Consider the following 13745-nt stretch of genomic DNA (forward strand, 5'->3'; position numbering starts at 1 on the left):
CCGCGCCGGGCGCGGGGGGAAGGCACGAGCAGCACCCAGGAGAGGGTGGCTCAGGCCCCCGCCCGACCCCCGGCAGCGAGGGCCGGGCCCGCCCCCAGCACCGCTCGGCCGCCATACTGCGGGGCAACCCAAACTTGTTACACACGGGCACCAACTCCTCCTCCTCCTCCTCCTCCTCCTCCTGCCCCTCCCGCCGCCGCCGCCCTGCCCCCGCCGGCGAGGGGAGGAGGGGGCTGCGCCTGCCCAGCCCCAGCCGCGGGGAAGGCGCCGAGGCAGGCAGGCGCCGTGCGAGGGGAGCGCCGCAGCCCCCCGCAGGTAGGAGCGCCCGGCGGGGCGGGCTGTGCGCCGGCCAGGAGGAGGAGACGGCGGCGGGGGACGGGCGGAGGGAGCAGGAGGCGGCGGCGAGGGAGCGGTCGGCACCGGGGTAGCGACCGTCCGTGCCCGCCGCGCCTTCTCCCGGCGAGGTGGGTGCGGGGCTGGGGGACCCGGGCGTGGGGGGGTGGGGTGGCGCGGCTGCTCCTAAGGAACGCAGTCCGTCCTGCCGCCTGACAGGGCCCGGGCCGCCGCTGGGTTCGGGTGGGGGGCGAGGGCGCTGGCAGCCCCCGCCTGCGACGCGGCCGGACCGAGAAGGAGAGGAGGAGCCTCCAGCTGCAGCAAATGAGCGAGGGCTGCCAGGTTTATAAATCTGCTTTTCCTCCCACCGCCCCCGAGCCCCGCTGACTCCGGCGGCAGCGACCGCCGGCTGCGGCCCCGCCAGGTGCGTGCCCGGGGTGGCGGTCGGGCCCCCGCCGCCCGCGCTTGCCGCACCTGCCGCCGAGACGGGGTCCGGGGGCGCGCCCGAGGGTGGTGAGGACGGATGCGAGGCGTTTTCGTCTGGCTGAGAAGCGGTTGCCAGGAGTGTGTCCGGGCGCTTCGGGGAGGCCGCTGTCTGCTGGGAGCCGCCGTCCCTCATAGAGCGAAGAGCAATACGCGGCACTGGGTGCTTGCCGTGGGGTAACCGGCTGCATGTGTTCTGAAGAGCTGTTATGTGCTGCTTTATTTTTTAGCTGTCAGGAGAGTTTAAATCAGATTTCCACAGAGGTGCTGAGTTTGCAAGGTAATGGTGAAGAGAGAGTTTTCTGTCTCCATTTGCCCCTCAGCTAATTCTGAGGGGATGTCCTCACTGCTTCCCGGAGGTGTGGGTTGTTGCATGGTATTTTCCGTGTATACAAAACTACGCATCATGGGCGTTTAAGGGAGAGGGACTGAGTGGATGAATGCAGCCGTGGTAACTTCATTGTTGCAGCTCCTTTCTATTACGTGACTGCCTTTAGAAGGGAGGGGAACAGGAGCTTGATCATGCCCTGGTGTAGGAGGGAGCCTGATGGATCTGTAGGTTGACGGGATTTTTGAAGTCTGCTTTTTGGTGTAACGCTGAAACGTTTTCCTACCTTCATGGCGTTATTGTCATGTACCTCTTACGGGGAGTTACTTCGGCTGAAGAATGTGAAACATCACCTTTAAGTTTATAGCACTCAGGTATTTCTAGTAGCTCTGGAAATCAGTGTAGTAATAAAGCCTCTTTTTTAAAGAAAATTGAAATTCTCACAGTAATTAGCACACGTCTGTTGAGTGCTTTGTGCCCGTCAGGCTCAGAAATAGCTACTGATCTCATACTCCCTTTTGGATACCTGTATGGAGGTTTTGTTAGAGAACTGTTTAATGACTTCTTTTATTAGAAAGAGTGCGAGCTCAGGCAGTTACGCAAGTGCGCCTAAAGGAAGCTGTGCTGGCTGCATGGATGGCGAATGTGGAGGCCGAGCCGGAGTGGGAGTATCGTTTACAAACTGAGTTAGAAAGGGGCATTGTAAGAGAGAACCGACTGCCTCGTGTTGGGTGAAACACTGTACGTACCATGTTCCCTGCTGTGCAGGGAAGAGCGTTTGTACAGTGTGCTGCCTGGGACGAGCAGGCTATGGATGGATGGCCACTCATTCTTTCTGGTAGCAGAGATGAATTATAGGTGACTTTTTTGCACTGGAAGCAAACGGGTGGCATGGCAATGTGTTACTGCATTTATATTTTTAGAGGGGGAAAAAAAAAGGGAGGCTTTGTAAATGGGGAGCTGGATTGACAGATGAAGTCTGTCTTTACTATCATCTCTTGGCTTGTAGAGGAAGTATTTCACCATCTCTCCCCCCTCCTCTGAAGCAATTACTTTATATAGCTTTTTCGATGGTCCAGGATTGCTACAGAGTCTGCTGACAAAAGCTGCTTGCATTCATACCTACCAAAATAGGTGTTTTAGATTTCTCTCGTGGCTTTTTTTTTTCTTTTTTTTTTTTTTTAAGAAACAAAAGCCATTGTAGCTAGTGGGGAGGGTGATAGCTACTTCCGCAACAAATTAGGTGTTTGATGTGAACGGTTCTATTTGAAAACTCTTAACACTGATTCATAGGTTTTTCTGGATACTCTTAAGTACAGGTGTGCCCACAGACTTAATTTAATATGATGTGTTGCCATCTCTTTGCTGGTATTATGATTCACTCTCCTTACCTCCTTCCCCCATCCCAGTCCCTGCATAAACAGCTATTACATTGAACACTTGATAGCCTTTTCTTCCAAAATGTGTGGATTCATACCATTAAGAGGTCCTGCAAAAAGAAGAGATGTTCTAGATGCCTTGGCACATCCCATACTGGCCTGCCTCCTGAGCAGCTGAGCCTCAGAGTTCCCTGCTTCACGCAGCCTTTTGCTGGGGAGGAGCTGGAGAACTCGAGAGGATCTGTCATCTGCTGAAGGCTGCTTGGGTGGAGTTGAAAGCTGCACTGTGCTTGCTCTGCAGCGCACTCTTGTCCTCTCTCCCACCTGTCTTAGGGGGTGTGTGCCAAATGAATATTTTCATTTTAAAATACATTTTCTTAGTTGTTTTCTTGCAGGGAAGCAAGTGGGAGGTCTCTTTCAGTCATGTAGAAATCAATTCTTGTTCTGGACTGCGAGCATGAGCTGTAATACTTGCATATGTCACCTAGTTTGCAAAAGGTGTTGGATAAGTAGCTGGGTGGTTGTGCCATAATCTGATTGTTAAGGATGGCTTTTCTAAGTGGGACTCTAAATCAACAGAAATAAAATCTTGGAGCATTTCTATCATAGTTATGTTATCTTGGAACTCCACTGATTGATTGTTTTGTTTTAGTTTTGGTTTTCTCCAGGAAAAAGAGAATCTCAAGCTAGTTGTTGCAACAGGGATTTTGTAGATAACAAGAATATAAAGTATTTCCCCTGAATGTTCAGAGCTGAAGTTACTTAACCCGGGTTTTGCTGTGCAGAGATAATGAAATAATTGCCAAAGTTGACTAACATGTCTTGTAAGCCTCCAGTGCTTCCAAGTGTTGGATCTTGTTGCATTCATATTCTGTGATTTAAATGAGTTGAAAAGTAGCTTCTGAAGGTATGACCATGAAAGCATTATTCATGAGTGGGTGGTGATCGATGATGAGCTAAAAATCAAATACTCGTAGACATGACTGAGACAATTTTTCACAGTGTTTTAAATTCTGGGTAGCATGTAAGAATAAGGTTGGAGATTTAAAGATGACAACAAAAACAAGTAAAGCAGATTGGAAACTTTCATTGTGGTAATATTAAACAGTTTGGTGGGGGAGTGTTCTCTGTTTTGCCCTATACTCAGTTGCTGTATGCCATGTTAATTAACTGAAGAAAGGTATGCTCATTTGGAAACTTGCATAATATACAAGGATCTGGAAGTGCTTTTGGCTTTTTGTTTGGTTGCTTTTTCTCTGAAGTTTTCTGCCTCCTTTTTTCTAACTAGTCATTTCTCTGATGATAAAGCAATGTTTTATAAGGCCTTCTTCATCTGGCTTTGCATGGTAGTTCTGTGCCTGAGTGTTTAGGTAGGTAGGTAAAAGAAGTGTATTGAAAAGAATGAATAAAGTCCCACTTAACTTTACTTATGTCTTGAGCTTGGGAAGTTGAAGTGCCTGAAGAGCTGGTTTTCCGTGGAGCATACAGCTGGTTGAGTACCAGAAGGAGCTTGGGAATGCCAAAAGGCCCTGCCAAGGCTTCCATTTGCAGTTAACTTGCCTGTGTATTGATACAGCTATGCAGGCTAGATGTGGAAGCTGTTTTAATTGTTTTTCTTCTGATATGAAGGTTTTGTCCTTGTTTCTTGGATGGACTGATGAAAGGAACCAAGAATTACTTTTTCTGTTCCCATAGCTCTTCAGCTACAAAGAGAAAAAGTAGAACCTCCTATTTCAGACTAATGTGTGCTGTCATCCTGGATTGGGAAGTTACAGATCTTGCTGTCCAGAACTGGATTAATGAGGTCTTACATTTAATTGTGTTCTGGCCAAACAGCTTTTATGTTCTTTCATCTGCCTGTAAAGTTCCAGGAACACAAAGGCCTGTTTAGCTTCTGGATGTGCTACTGTAGCCTGCTTTCATTCACCATGAGGGAGGATACCGCCTGCAGTAAGAAATATGTTGAGCTCCTCTTCTAGCCAAGGGTGTCCAAGAGCTGCTCTGTTTCCTCCTGCTCCCTGTAACACCAAAGTTGTGGTGCAGTGAGCTTCTGGGTATGTCTGTCTTTCTGAAAACAAAATTAATAAATGTACCAGAACTTACTTTTACTAAGTGTAGTGCTTTCTCTTTTTTGATTATGGGATGGAGGAGGGAAGGAAGACTTGCATTGAATGAAGGGTCATGAGTGTTTTTTTTCAGTACTGTAACTCTGAGACTTTTGACACATCAGTCTTTTAAAACATTAAATAGCAGCCTTTACTTCAAGAGTTCTGTACTGAGGGAGCCAGTTCTTGTGGCCTGGGCAAGGGGACAAAACAGATGCCAAAATAATAAAGAACTGTAAACAGATGAAAATAATAATAAAAATCTGTAGATGTAAGCAGATAAGGAACTTAGGAACCTTTATAAAGACTACACATAGTTAATTGAAGATCATGTATGAAGTTTAGAACCAAGTTTGTTGGTACAAGAAATAGTGGGTGGACACATCTTTTATTTTTCTCTGCTCTTCCACCTATTTGTTTTTGACTCTGTTCATGTACAGCAGTGAACTCATAATCCACTAGGCATTTTCTGCATTGATCCTCTTAAAAAATTAGTATTAGCCTATATATGAAGCAGGCTAAAGAGGATTGAACACTGCTGCAAAATTAGTACCTGTTGGCCTCATTGGAAGGACAGGCAGGTTCCCTGTTTCTTGTATGGAGCCTGGTTGTGTGTTCCTCTGCAGGGTTGTGCAGGCTGAGCAGATATGTAAGTGATAAAGCACTGGTATGGAAGTGACTTGGAAATATATGGAGTTAGCAGACTGGGAAATTGTGATGTTGTTCGTGCATCTGATTACTTAGCTGGGAGACAGAAACGAATATGCAAAGCAGGGGAGGGTTTATGGAGATGGCTAGTTCTACTGGGAAAGCAGAGAGGAGAGGAGAAACTTTACAGACTTGTACACTCTTTGCTGGTGTACAACAGAGAGACCAAAGGTTGTCTGGAACCTAAAGCAGGTCTGACAGAACTGCAGCAAGGCGAGACAATGGGGAGACTGGAGTTCCCTGTGCCTGAGTAAAACCTCCAGGTCCATACAGATTTGCATACATTGCAAATGGCAGAGCCAAGGAGTAGGGGAAGAATGCATGAAACGTGATTATAGTTCTTGCTTTGTTGAGGAGTGGTTTTCACAGCCAGCCTTTAACGGTATTTCTGAGGTTTTTTTCCTTCTCTCAATATAAAGCAGGCATTCTTCTTGCCCCAAATCATTGATTTATAAGTATATGCTCAGTTGTGCTTTTTTTTTTTTAATAAACAAATGATACTGTATAAACTTTGCCATTGAATATACAAAGAGATGAATAGAAATGTGGAGGCTTTTTGTTTTTATAGAATGTCTTTGTTCTCATTTCCACTGAAAGAGATAGTGAGTTACAATTGTGTGTTACTGGAAAAACAATGCAGGATGTGGGGGAGAGACCTAGAGATGTGGAAGCTCTTGGATTTATATGTGAATTCTCTCTCTGTGTAGATTTTAGATGTTCTGGGGAGAATGGAGAAATACAGACTTTTTAAAAAACAAAGTGCACATTGAATTGACGTCTTAAATCAGGTCATTGAGGTTGTGCTTGACATTGATTAGGTTTGTTGTAATTAAACTCATAATTCTGGAACACTTCAGAAGGAGCTGTTTTTGTTTTGCTGAGCATGATACGGACTGGTCAAAGTTTGTATGAGGACATGTTTAAATCCATAATTTATCTTCATAAAATGCATTCATTACTTTACCTTTTTGGTTTGCAGATCATTTCTTTTGACAGTAGGAAAGACTAAACTGGCAATACCGTGTGGTGTTTGGGACTGTCATATGGGCATGGATAATATTGGTTTGTTTGCTAGAATTACAGTAACTTTTAAGAATGCATGTCAATACAGTATTTTACATATACTCTTCTCTGTGCTTTCACCTCATCTAGTAATGCTTGAATTTATTCAGAAGATATTAAGTCACATTTAAGAAATAAAATCCCATTTGTTAATGCAAGCAGAACATTTGACTGTTCAGTAAAATCAGATGAGACTCCTTTTGTTTGAGGATGTAAGGAGGACAGTTTGTGGAAGGGGGGATCATTGGACCAGCTGATACAATGACAGGCTTTGGGACAATCAATATTCTCTCAACCTAATCTTATAAAATATTTATTGCCCTTCTTTCTGAGCCCCATCTTGGATGTTCTCAGTAGACTGTGATTCATGCCAGACATTGCACTATGGGCCACGAGGTATTGCTGTGTCTAAATCTGTACTTAGTTTGAGTATTGTAAGAACTCTCTGCAAAGCATTTAAGAAGAGAAGAGTGGTCTGCGCACAGAAGTTAATAATCAGACCCTCATCTTGCTAGCAGGTTTGTGTGGGTGCAACGTAGCTGAAGCTGGACATATGCCTGCTGAGGTTGCCCTCTAGTACAGGGACCTGCACAAATATACTCTCTTGACCTCTCAAAATAACAACGACAAAAATCCAAACCAAACAAAACCCCCCCATGACAACAACAACAAAACGATCCAAACCAGCCAAAAACATGCACACAACCCCCCAAAACCAAAAATCCCAGTAGCAAGCTTTAGTTTTCTGCAGATTTTAGGAGTCTGCTGGACCAATGCTATGCTTAAAGCTTTTTTTTTCCTCCCATATAGCTGTTGTTTCTTTTCACTAAAAGTGCCCTAAAATGGCCAGAGGCAAGAAATTCAGGCATTCCTTTTTCCACTCAGCAATTGCATATAATTACGAAGGATTTGCTGTAGGTGCATATGTATGCGCACACAGATCCCCATCTGTGTATGGCTGTAGATGTACCCCACCCAAAGTGTCCATTTGTCAGAAAATTATTGATTGATCAGACCTGTAGGTGTAAAGAAAATAAGTGCCTTTGATGGAATTAGTGTCTCCACCAAGAAAGCAAAGCTACAAAAAACCTTGCAAAGCCATTAAAAAGTGTCTGTATTTTGCACAGTGGTAGTAATTAATGTTTTCTTTCCTGTTAAAATCCAGTCTTATTTAGATGAGAGAGTGACTGCCTTTTTCTTCATTAAATTATTGGGATTGTTGAAAATATAAATGTTTAGATGTTTGGCCCTATGGAAATAAATGTACTGCTTAGTTAAATCTTACTTAGGTTTTACTCAGCATCAGTGATATTGATAAACTGCCTTGAAAGGTCATCCTGATTATCTTCTAGGTAAGTGAGACATAGAATGTAGTTTCAGTTCTTTTGTACTGAAATCAGTTGTGAAGGATTGTGGAAGGATTGTGTGATGAATGTGTGAGACCTTTCCATAGGCTTAAGAGCTTTTATTTCTACAATTTCCTCTCTCTGAAGAATTAAAAAATAAAAGAACCAACCCACAGGTATACATTCATAGTATATTAGCTGTTTAATGTACTTGACTAGCTGTTTTTAATGACGGTCAATACTAATGAAATAGTTTCTTTCTTAAGATATGTAGATAAATTTATTCTAAATGTATGTTAAATTTTACCTTTTATTTGTCTAAGGGATTTATTACTCCAATGTCAGAGGGTATGTGGCACAAATCTACTTCATACAAACATGTGACCGTACAAATGTGTATATTAGCTCATGTGTGTATTAAGATGTTCATAAGAACACATTTTTAGATGGCTGAATTTGCCTCTTTGGAATTAATTTAATATTTTAAAAAGGCATCTGTTTTGCAGTTGCCTTGAAATGGGCCTCCTATGTGCATAAATTGATTGTGCATCAAATGGTACATGCTGATATCCAGGAATTCCACTGAGATTTTTTAAGAACTTCTTTTTCCCTCTTTAGCACTGGCAACCATCAGAGGTAAAAGTAACCATTATTCAGACGCTGTCTTGTGTTCTCTAATTTAATTGTTGGCTTTTATGAGAGTTCGGTTCCTGTTGCTGCATGTCTGCCTCTGTTTTTCTTCATAGCTCTGCTTTCCATCTTCTGGAATAGGATGGAGATTTATTATATGTCAATTGCTTTGGAAAAAGAAATTTCTCAGCAGGTTATGAAATGATGCTCTTGATCAGGTGGAGCATCTGATGGCCTGTGCAACATCTGGTTTCTGATTAGTGTTTGCTGAGAAGGCAGTATACTTTGAAAATGAATTTGCTGTAGTGTGAGGGAGGGATGATGCTGAAGTAGGTTTGGGAGCGTGTCCGGGGTAATGGACGAGTGCAGAGGAAAGTCACTTGAGCAGGAGTAGTTACTGTTAGTCTGTGGAAGGTGAGTGGAGTCAGCTGTGCTAATTTCTATGCAGTAAATGGCCTCTGAGAGTCAAAGGTGCTAATGTGGCCCTGTCATTACAAGGCGCCTGACAGTGAAGGGAGCTTTGAGGTTCCCACAGAGAGATGTTGGCCTGCATATTTCCATGGCAACAGCCATCCTGTACGCATTTATAACCTTTGATTAAAGATACAGAAGGGAGGGGGAGATGTTTTTAAAGTTACAAAATGTATAGCTTTAACTTGATCTTTCATTTTAACAATATCCCTTATTTAAAGTCCTTGGAGTGTGGAGATATTTATAAGGAACAGAGCTGTCCTTTTCTCATTTGACAGACTTTGAGATGGCATTTGGGGGCATAAGTGATGTTCTGGAGATGGATATCTGACTTGGATTGTAGCTGCACCAACATCACTCCACCACCTTAGTTGCTGTTTATTTACATTAGTGTATTTTGTACCAAAATTCTACTCAAAGTTTATTATGCAAGGGTTTGTTACTCTGATAAAAGTGTTTGTGAGAATTTGGGCAAGAATTTTAAATAAGTTAGAGACAAAACTTCTAAATTGTTTTAGATGATGTGATTTTTTTTTAATCTTTTACATAAGCAGGAAAGGTGAGTTTAGCTCACATCCTCACCACATGGCTTAGAAAGTCACAAGACTTCTAGTTAAAAAATCTTTTCAAAATTTATTAACTAAAAAACCACTACTAATAAAGCTATTTATACTTTAAGTTAATCTTTAAATATTTTATCGTAAAGACTCATGCTACAGAGTAAGTTTTCTTAACTAATCATAACACACAAACCTACAATACTATACCCTCCTCTATACCCTACACTATACCCTAAAACTCGAAACTTTCCTCTACTTAGTATAATGTGTTTCTACTTTAAACTATAAATCCACATTCTCAATTCCAACACCTAAATTTAGAAGACTTTTCCAAAGTCTCAGATCAAATCCTATGTTTAGTTCTAAGCTTTGTCTTACAAGCACAAAGTTCTGAGAATTTTCTACATTTCAGATTCCAACATTTGAGGAAACAAACTGCTAATTCTCTGTTGAATAAGACTTATTTTCAAAGCAGAGGAACACGAGATAGCCTAAACTGTAGTTTCTTGAGCAGTATAGTGGCTGATGTGCAAAAACCTTACGCTGGAGGGGAGAGCAAACTGTTCCTGCAGAAACTTCTCTTGGCTTGCAAGCTGTTTGGAAGGCATATTTGTGCTCGCTGCATCTTCAAATCTCTGCCTCCTTTCCCCATCTCTGTGTTCTTGACAGTATTTTTCTTCATGCAGTGGTGGCCAGGTATCAGGATTGTAAAAGGAGTGTTCTCTGTCCAGGTTAGCTATTTTTACTTGTAATTCTCAGGTGCACCATGTTGCACTTCCTGGGAATTTTTGTTACCAAGAAACAGTAGAACTTTGCCACCCATCACTTTTCTTGGATCATCCTTGTGAAGAAAAGTGAATTACTTTTGCGTTTCACATTTATGCTAGAAGAGGTTGAGCTACAATACCAGAACTAATGCAGTGGGACCTTTGCAGAAGGATGAAATAAAACTGTTTCTTCTGTGCCTTTACTTTGGACAGCTGGGCTATCTTTTTACTTTGGACTAATCAGTAGTGACTCTAGGTGAGGCCGTTGCTATCTTGGTGAGGGAAAATGACAGATATTTTGTTGATATTTTGTGTGCATAAAGAATCACTCCAGCATTTCGCCATCATTTCTTTCAGAAGGAAGAGGTGTACAGATGCTACTAAAGCTTAGTGGTTGGTGATTGATAGTTTAAATGGACAGAGTTGCCTAGGGTTGCCAAAACAGGAAATTTTAGTGCTACAGATGTATTGTTCCATCTGAATTGCTAAGGCTGAGCAGACTGTGGTTACTACGAGCCTCAAGTACTGCTTCTGCCTTGACCATGAAGCAAAGCACCCTTCATGCTGCTCTTATACAGATCCCTAATGTTCCTTGAGAGAGTTTTTGGTACTGAATGACCTGCTTGGTTACTGTGGAAAGTTCATAGTGACTATGCAAACAGGACTGGAAAGTTCATGATGCTGGGAAATATCCCGGAAGGATAGAAGGATAGTCTCCATTATAGAAGAGATAGGGAAAAGAATACTTGGAGGAGAAATTATAAAGTATTGCAAACTCCTTTTTTTCATTTAGGCTGCAAAGGATACTGTTAATAATCTGTGTAATTTTTTATTAATTCCTGTGTTTGGAATGTTTTACAGTGACTTCCGATACGAATAAGTATTTCTGCTCACTTTGAAATAAGAGATAAATGTTGTCTGCTAGGGATCTAAGTAAAAGCAGAAAACAGATCTTGGTGACATCAGGACCACATATCAAATGGACATGGCAGCATAGTTACAGCATTTCCATCCATTTTCTTGAATTAGAAAGGTCAGTGTAGATGTTTGGTTTTTTTTAAAGCAGGCAGAGGATGAGGCATTGTTTTGACAATTTTTGGTTTTAACCAGAGTTAAACAGATGCATTTTAAAGCCAAAGTAGCTTTGGGGTCAAGTTGCCTTAGTGCCTGAATCCAGGACGTTTTGCAAGTGAATATATTAGCATCCAGGAAGACCATGATCATGTCTTCTGAGAGAAGAGTGCTGTCAGTAAAACACCAGTCACAACCCCCCTCTCTGGGGTTTTGTTCTGGTGATTACCACCAGAGAAGAAAGTTGTGCTGTTTTTGTCAGCTTCTGCAATGTGGCAGAAGGACATTCCCATAGCAATTTTACAGTGCCAGGAATGGGTTGGAATAATGCTTGAGAGTAGAAAGCATTATTTGTTAGCTAGCTTCTCTCTCAATTACAGTTAAGATTCTAATCACTGTTTTAGGGTCCTGAAAACTTGTTTGCAAACTTTGTGAGGATTTATGTCCTGTGTCACTAATAGAGAATAAAACCAAGCAAGATCCAGATAAATAACATTAATTGAAACTGCCTAAAAGGGAGATAAAGATGTGTAGAGGTGGGAATTAAGTGGTCTAAAGGATTCTGAAAGCGTGTGTTGGAGTTTGTAGATAGGTACATAAAATGCAGAACAGACTCTGATGATCTGAACATGTGTTTCTGGTTGGAGAGGTGCTGTGGCAGCTCTGAGCTTGAGTGTTCAGACCATGATGTTGGGGCAGTCTTTGAACATTTTGCCCTGATCCTGAAATGTCTGCCTGGATAAAGCTCAGCTGGAATAGATATGCATCTAGAAGATAATACTGTAGCCTTTGTTCAGGATTTGCAGAGAAAATGAAAAGTGTTTGGCTTCTGAAAAATGTTTCAATGATCTCACTAGGAAGAGCAGTGTGGATTTTTAATGTAGTACTTACATTACAGCCAGTAACACTATAAAAATGTTGGGTTAGATGTCCTTGCGGGATTGCTGCCATGACTTCAAAACTTCTTCAGATATGATCAAATGACTTCAGCAGGCTCTTTTGAGAACTTTCCTGAGGTGTTGAAAATCCTTTGTGGTTGCATGAGTTCAAGATGTTAAAGCCTTTAGATGTAAGACTTTATAGAGTCAAAAATTGTAAATGTAGCTGAGATTCTGTATTTGGTTACTTAGGCAACGTGCTATTATTTTTTTTCTTTATACATTGCCACCCCTGAGCATGCCCTCTGTTCAGATAGACGAACCCTTTGGTTAGGGTTAAAATTAATCAAAAACTGACAGCAAAGCCACAAGCATTTTTTATAGGCCATACTATCTGAAGGTGGCATATATTAAGATTCTTGTGGGAAGCAAGAAAAAACTAAATTTTATTTGCCGAGATACTGAAAATAATGATGCATATCAATTTTAGCATTCAAAGAGGGAAAGTACACTTTTGAGCCACTGTTTGTTTTGGCAAGTCATTGTTTTTCAAATGCATTGATGGAACTATTTGTACTGTCGTGAGCCAGAACAATGTCAGGTGGGTACTGCATGTACTGGAACAAGCAACTTTAGTGTTTCCTGAATCATCCTGAGTAGAGGAATGTGAAGGACAAAACTGTAATAAAAATGGATGATTATTGCTTTTCACTGAAAGAGAAAAGTTGTACCTAAAATTCAGCTTGCTTTAAATTCTTATGTTTCATTTCCTTTACTCCGATAGAGTTCATAAAAACATAGTTGATACCTTGTTTTTGAAGACAAATGTATTCCATGTGACTTAGAAGTCAGGCTTCATTAAAATTAAAATCACTTTAGTCTAAATTTTAATATCAAGCTGCTTAGTAATTGTTTTAATCTGAATTTTATATTAAAACTGCAAAGATAGAGTAGGTGTAGTGTGTTTTTAGTGACTGATAAGTGTATGTTGTTATATAAATCAGGTTACATATGTAGGTGTTTCTAGTACCTAGGACAAAGAAGTATTGTATATAAAGCTTGTTTTTCAGTTGCCTTAAATTCCTAATGCTATCATGTACATTCAAATTACACACATAGCTGTTTGTTCTCTTTGCACATTGGCACAGATTTTCCAGACTCATCATGCCAAACCAGTAGCGGCATTTGTGCCAAAGGGTTAAGTGTTTGGAATAAGAGGGAAGCCGTGCAGTATCCAGGACAGCACCGGCAGTGTGATGATGGTGTTTTCTGGGGCTCTGTTGTGATTTGTATCACAAATCTGTACACAGATCAGTCTGTGCAGCAATTGTTCAAAACCTTGTATTTGTATTAGTACTTGGAGTGCCTGTGTTTGTGGCAGAGGCAGGGAGTGGGAAGGTGAAAGCTGTTAACTTTTCATGCCCAGCAAGATGCAGAATTCATCAGAGGCTCTGTCGTCGCCCAGCTGTTAGCCAGGAAGTTACCCATAGGAGTAAAGTACTTGTGCTTATTTTGGGGTTGAACTTTGTGGCAGGTGGAAATCAGGAGTTCACTAAAACAGCTGAGTGTTTGCTGTGGTAATTGTGGCATGTGTCTGGACTTCGGCTGTAATTCTCTGCTCAGC

The 13745-nt window shown here is 41.8% G+C and overlaps 1 protein-coding gene across 5 annotated transcripts in view; it reads left to right on the forward strand.

Annotated features, from left to right (window-relative positions):
• Positions 1-220: 220 nt before the first annotated feature.
• SEMA4D (semaphorin 4D) overlaps positions 221-13745 on the forward strand; it is a 100003-nt gene continuing 86478 nt past the window's right edge. The window contains exon 1 of one of the 5 annotated variants that reach the window (XM_066569242.1): positions 221-315. The gene's annotated coding sequence lies outside the window, so the exon portion shown is untranslated. Of the gene's footprint in view, positions 465-13745 lie in introns of all 5 variants that reach the window. The other 4 variants (XM_066569245.1, XM_066569246.1, XM_066569243.1 and 1 more) reach the window with 4 other exon arrangements.

This window comes from Molothrus aeneus, chromosome Z (genome assembly GCF_037042795.1).
Source record: "Molothrus aeneus isolate 106 chromosome Z, BPBGC_Maene_1.0, whole genome shotgun sequence".
NCBI lineage: Eukaryota > Metazoa > Chordata > Aves > Passeriformes > Icteridae > Molothrus > Molothrus aeneus.